General features: G+C 36.3%; 1 pseudogene; it reads right to left on the reverse strand.

Annotated features, from left to right (window-relative positions):
* Window positions 1-2,242: 2,242 nt before the first annotated feature.
* LOC107508212 lies at window positions 2,243-3,112 on the reverse strand (annotated as a pseudogene).
* Window positions 3,113-6,096: the final 2,984 nt, after the last annotated feature.

The raw sequence follows: 6,096 nt of genomic DNA on the forward strand, positions 1-6,096 counted from the left end.
GAATTAAATTTCTTATACTCTTATTTGGTGCAATGGAATGATGTGTTAGACATAGATTGAATTTACTGACTTCAACATCTGTTTTCAGAAATCTTAGCCCTTCTCACCTTTATATGGAAGCTGCTAAGTTTTACCCCAAGAACGAGGTATACTTTGAGCAGTTAGGGTGAAGAGTTTACCAGGCCCTCTTAAACGTCCATACCTTTTACGTCTTCCTGAGCAGAGCTCTGGGGATAGAGCAATGTGGTCTTGGCTATTAAAGACAGTGGGCCAGGAACACCTGGTCACAATAAATATAGGCTCCTTCTTTCAGCCTTCTCTGTGGTCTTAAAAATGAATCTACAAATTTTAAAATTTGTCATTTCCAGGATTATGATAATCCTAGTTAATGAGACATTTTCACGAGTCCCACACTGTAAATCTGATGCTCGCTTATTTAAAAGACCATATCCAAAAATGATTGAATTTTGTTAATTGTACAGTTTCCTGGATTTGATTCATACCAACATCAGATAGACCTGAAAATCAAGAATATTTTCAAGATATCTAATTATTAAAATCATTAAAACAAATAAACTTTATTGACTGTTATTTTAAGAAATTGATGACCACACTGATAGCAATTAGGCAAATTCCTGTAGTGTAGGAATAAATTTGGACAAAGCCTAAATATCTAGGAGCTTCAGTGAGTCTAAAATATTCTTTCCAAATAATAACATTAATTGGTATGTTTCTAATTATAAAGGTTATTCATGCTTGTTTTAGAAAATTTGAGTGGATAAAAGAAGAAAACTATCTTCTATCTTTTTCATGCCTAAAATCTTGACACTCAAAAAATGGCAATTGTGTGTTCTATCAAAGGTCCTTTTTAAAAGCAGATACATTTTGAACTTAGTATGTACTTGAGTTTAAAATACAAATACAAATGTCTGATAATAGCAACAATCACTATGACTGTATACCCGATTTTTTTTTTATGGTAGTACAACCTAATTTAAGATGAATTTTCCTTATTTTTTGGTTACTTTTTCCATTTATAAAAGTAACTCTTAAATATGGGAAATTTGGAGAATATAAAAAAATCCCTCTTAATTATCTCTACTTCTCTAAAGACAAGCAATGATATTGGTATGTTTACATCTAGTCCTAAAGCCTTTTTTCTTACTTCAGCAGGTGCTTTCTTAGAAATGAATTGGCTCAGGACCTCTTAGAAAGGCAGGTAAATTTGACAGTGTCAGGCCATGGACCAGGGTTGGACAGACTACAACTGTGTAAAGGGAGAGTTTCCAATTGTGCTCTCTGGGCAGGAATCTGTGGGCGGGGTGTCTAGGGAAAGAATGAAAATGATCTGTTCCATAAAAGCAATTTCAAATGTATTGGGGCTAAATGATCTGTTCTTGTACTGTTCAGGTTTGCAACCAGCTCTTCTTTGTGCAGAGAAATGGTGCCTTGTCCTTATTCCAACTTGTGTTCTACTATAATGTGGTTTTTATTTTCCCATCAACTTGTGAAAATGACCAACCCACCCTAATAGAATTGAGAACACATTAATTCGGTCTTCATAAATGCTTGTTGAGCACAACTGAAGAAAACTGAACCTGTAATCTGAACTGCAGTCTCACTTAAGAATATCAAATTGCTTTCATGAAAGATCTATAATTGAACTTAGCTAAGGGATATATCTTTTAAGCGAAAGTAGACATAGTTTACTATGCACTGGGTAAGGTGATGATGATGAAGGTCAGGAAGAGTTGTGCTTTGTGTGTGTGTGTGTGTGTGTTTTGACAAAGCATTTTGCTTATCTCAATAAATATGCATAAAGACATGACTATAGTACATATGCACAAATAAAATTCTTTACAAAAATGCCTTGGCCTGTGGTATTTATGAACCTATTTTTAAAGAAAAAATAAGAACTGAAAATGCCCCAAAATAGAGAATGTCAGATGCCAAGAAATATGCTCAAGAAATAGTGAAAACCATAATGAGAAAAATGTTACATTTATACATTAGCAGGAATCTTATTTTTGCTTTCATGAATTTTAAAGTTGCATTGATTTGACTCAACCAATTTTATTAGCATCTCATTTCTACTTAGGACTTTTAATGATATGCAACCCACATGTTTGGAGAATTGCTTTTTTATTCCTTAAAAAATTTCTTTAATGTTTGTAAAGTGTCAACTGTAAATATTGCCAGTTCAGCCTAGAAAATTGAGTCGGTGAACATTCCTCTACTTTAATAGATGCTATTTTTTGTAATCTCTAATATCCCGAGTCCCAGAGGTTCTGTGTTTCTGAAAGGGTGGCCCAAAAACCACCTATGTCAGAATCACCTGGGCACTGATTAATATGCAGATTTCTGGGCCCTATCCCAGAGCTACTGAAAGAGAATTGATAGATTTTAGATTTTGTTGAAAGCAGCCACATCCATAGACTGCACATAGTCCTCAAAAGTAGTGATCTGCTCCTCTGGCATATCTGTTCCAACTTTATTGTCTTCTACTACACATTATATTTGAAGTTTTTCAATTCTGTACCCCACTGGAATAGTTTAGAAGAGCCCCAGATCAAGCCATGTGCTTGAATGCTCCTGACCCACGCTTCTAACTTCGCCATATCTGTCTCGTCAATAGGTTTCACTTCTAACCAGATAGAAGACTTGGCAACAAGTGCAGGGTTTTTGGCTTCCTTTGACACTTACTGTACAAGGCACTCTTCTCTTAGCCCCTTTGCTTCTTCACCTTCCTCCTTCTCCTCCGCAGATCCAAAGAGATCAATGCCATCATCGCCTTTACTATCAGTAGCTTCACTTCCTGTGGTATCTTCCACATTAGCAGGGCCGTACTTGCCCAAAGCTTTTTCACTCTTGGCAAGCTGGTCTTTTCCTTCCCGTAAGACTTGATGTGATTATACCAACGTAGGACATGATACAAGTCAGCAGGTGGTGGGTTGGAGACTGTCTCAAATACCACTACATCTGCTTGTGATAGCATATACCCCTTGATGCAGCTCTTGTCTGCCAGGTAGCCACTGAGTGCCTGGAGGCCAGCAGGGCTTTTCAGGTTTCCAAAGCCCATGGTATCTGCTGAAGAGGCAGCTGGGCAGCAGCAGGAGCAATGACAGTCAGCACAAAAAAAAAAAAGAAAAGAAAAGAAAAGAAAAGAAAGAAAGAACATTTAGGTGTGGGCCCCAGAATTCCAGGTGATGTTTATGCACAGCACAGTTTATAAACCTTGTGTAGGGTAAATGTTAGGAGGTATTTGTTTAAAGATTTAAGTTAGCCCAGAAAAAAAGAGATGGAGTGCACTGGTTCTTTCACCAACAGAGGTCACTCACTCTTTAGTCTTAAATTCCTTTCTAACAGGCTAAGAGGCAAATAACAAAATCCACATGAGGAGAGTGAACTGATATCCAACAGAAGAGAAAGACAGGAGGTCTCTTCTCCAATGAGTGAATCAGTTTTTCAGGCATTGTCATAATAATAATCATGATAAATGCCATCTTTTGATTGCTTCTTTGTGTTCAGCACTTTACACATGCAACTATAGCGGATCTCATCAATCCTCTCAATAACTCAGTGAGATTAGCACATCTTTATTTTATTGATGGGGCTCTTGGGGCTCAGAGAGGTTAAATAACTTGGAAGGGAGACCCTCCTAGTAAGTGGTGGAGATGGTATCTCTGATTACAGATCCTGGGATCTTAGTCCCCAAACCACAATGCTTTCATAACTCTTATAAACATCAGCTTTGACGGCAACCTCTCAGGGAAAGAGCTTTAGTTGAAATGTTTTTCTCCTCTTCCATGCCTTCCTTGAATCCAACTTGAGCAGCTGGTGTCACACATCTCATGTTGGGACCCAGTAGCTCTGTCAAAACCACAAGCAGAGAAAACTCAACACTGGCTTTGTTATTTGCTATTGCTGTCCAGCTTCGGGGATTTACTAGTCTTTCCAATCATGATGTAGAGCAGCAATATCTAAGTGCCCACTGTGGGCGAAGATACACTGCTAAGTTAAGGAAAAATCTGTGAGCATGTCAAAAGTGTTCTCTCTCTTGATCTGGGTACTTGTTACATGGGTGAATCCAGTTTGTGAAAATCAGCAAACTGTACTCATGAAATGTGCCCTTTTCTATATGTATATTACACATTGTTAAAAAATAAAATAAAGCTGTAGTCTTATATTGAATTACATAACTTAGTGGCTGAAACTTACCTTCTCTCTGTCATCTTCCACTGGTCTCTGCTTCCCTTTTCATTTCCAAATTGACGGTTTTCTGGTGAGAAAGTGGTAAGGTAATTGTTCCAATAACTGCATCTAGAATTATTTGTTATACCAAAAACTTGAAGTAGGAATTAACCCTGGTGAGGGAAATGGTCTGTTTCCTTGTCGAATCCTTTTCATCTCTTGGTTTCAGTAATCTTAAAAGTTCAGTACATTTTTCTGTTACGTTAACACATTGTGTACTGAACAAGCAGACACAAAGCATCTTGAACGTGCTTTAAAATTTTTGCTTAAGTAACCTCGCAAGACTCCCACATTCTTTAGTTCTGCCTGTATTGAGAATCAGCAGTTACTTTTAAGTTTTAATAAGTTTCACATGTCTTGTAGTGAAACCGTGTTTGGTTAATTCTAACCTTTAATTAGTAGGCTCTGGATTGGTGTACACCAGACTCAGGGACGTTATTAGTGAGAACTGAAAGCGATGTGTGTTGCTCCATAACAGATCAAAACAAACCTCGTGTGCTCTGACAACATTAAACCCCACTGAGACCTGACCAGGATATGGTTTTCAGTTGTAAAAGAAAATTGTAATTCACAAGTCCTTGCCAGATGTTGTACCCCCATATCTCAACTTCATTACATCTACCCAGAGTAGGTAGTCATGTGAGGTTTAGCCAAAAAGACTCAGTTTAGTTTTTTAATCATTTAAATATTTAGATTTATTCAAAATCCTCAGTGGGCATATTGGTATATCATGTTTTGGGGGGTGCTTTTTAATAAAAAAAAATTAGGGATGTATGTTCTTTGGGATATAAATGATACTTTTCAATTTAGGAGGCAACTTTGAAATCCTCTCAATAGAAGTTTTATCTCTTGACAATGTTATAATGAGAAGAAAATGTTTATCTACAAAGTGTAAAAAGATGCTGAGATAAAAGAACTGAAAATGAGCAAAACTGAATGAAAATACAGATTTAGAAGCTGGTGTTTGTTTTAAGGAGTAAACAAATGAGTTCTAAGATTTTTTTCTTATCTCAAACTCATACAAACACTGTGGAAATCACCAAGCACAAATTTTCAAAACTCTTTAGTAGGTTGACCAAGAAAAAAAGAACCAATGTGTTTTTAAAAAGTTGTTTGATTGGCAGTGGCTTCTGAAGTGTTGAAAGTTATTAGATAAAGTTTAAATACTAATGAACATGATGTGTTTGCAAGTGACACACAGTTATACCAGGACAGGGAGACTCTGCCCAAGTAGGAGTTTCGCACGGGGCTCTCAACTCCCGGACCTCTAGGCAATTTGCACTCTCTTTCCTTCACCACTGTTATTATGTGACTTTAGCAAAATGCACACTTTGTAACTTATATTTCTCATATCCTTTTTCAAATTGTTAGATTTGTGAATGTTTTCTTAGGTTAGACAATTGGTGTTATTCTAATACTTATTCCAATATAACTTCAAAATAATTTCACAGTAATTTGTAATGCAGATGGCAGGGCATAGTAGTCGCTTTCACCTTACAAGCAAATCATATTTTTTTCTGGCTATAACTATAAAAAGTTATTCTTGAAGGAATATTGTAGCAAGATTATTTTTTTCAATGAGATTTTACTGTAGTAAAGGTCACTGTTAAATCCCAATGATTTAAAATGTAAATTATTGTATTATTTTTTCCGCTATAAAAGGATTAACTACAGAAAGCAACTCCAAGGTATTCTGGTTATATACATAATTTGACACTAAGTTCCCTGTTGACTAATTTGAAAGATACCATTATGTTTCCTTGCTTTTAGAAGCCCCTGATTGCCCATCACTGAGGAAAGAGCAACAGTTTAAAATGTGGTAGAAGGAAGTTCTTTTAAAGAAAC

The sequence above is a fragment of the Rousettus aegyptiacus genome, unplaced genomic scaffold, assembly GCF_014176215.1.
Source record: "Rousettus aegyptiacus isolate mRouAeg1 unplaced genomic scaffold, mRouAeg1.p scaffold_m13_p_2, whole genome shotgun sequence".
In the NCBI taxonomy this organism is placed as follows: domain Eukaryota; kingdom Metazoa; phylum Chordata; class Mammalia; order Chiroptera; family Pteropodidae; genus Rousettus; species Rousettus aegyptiacus.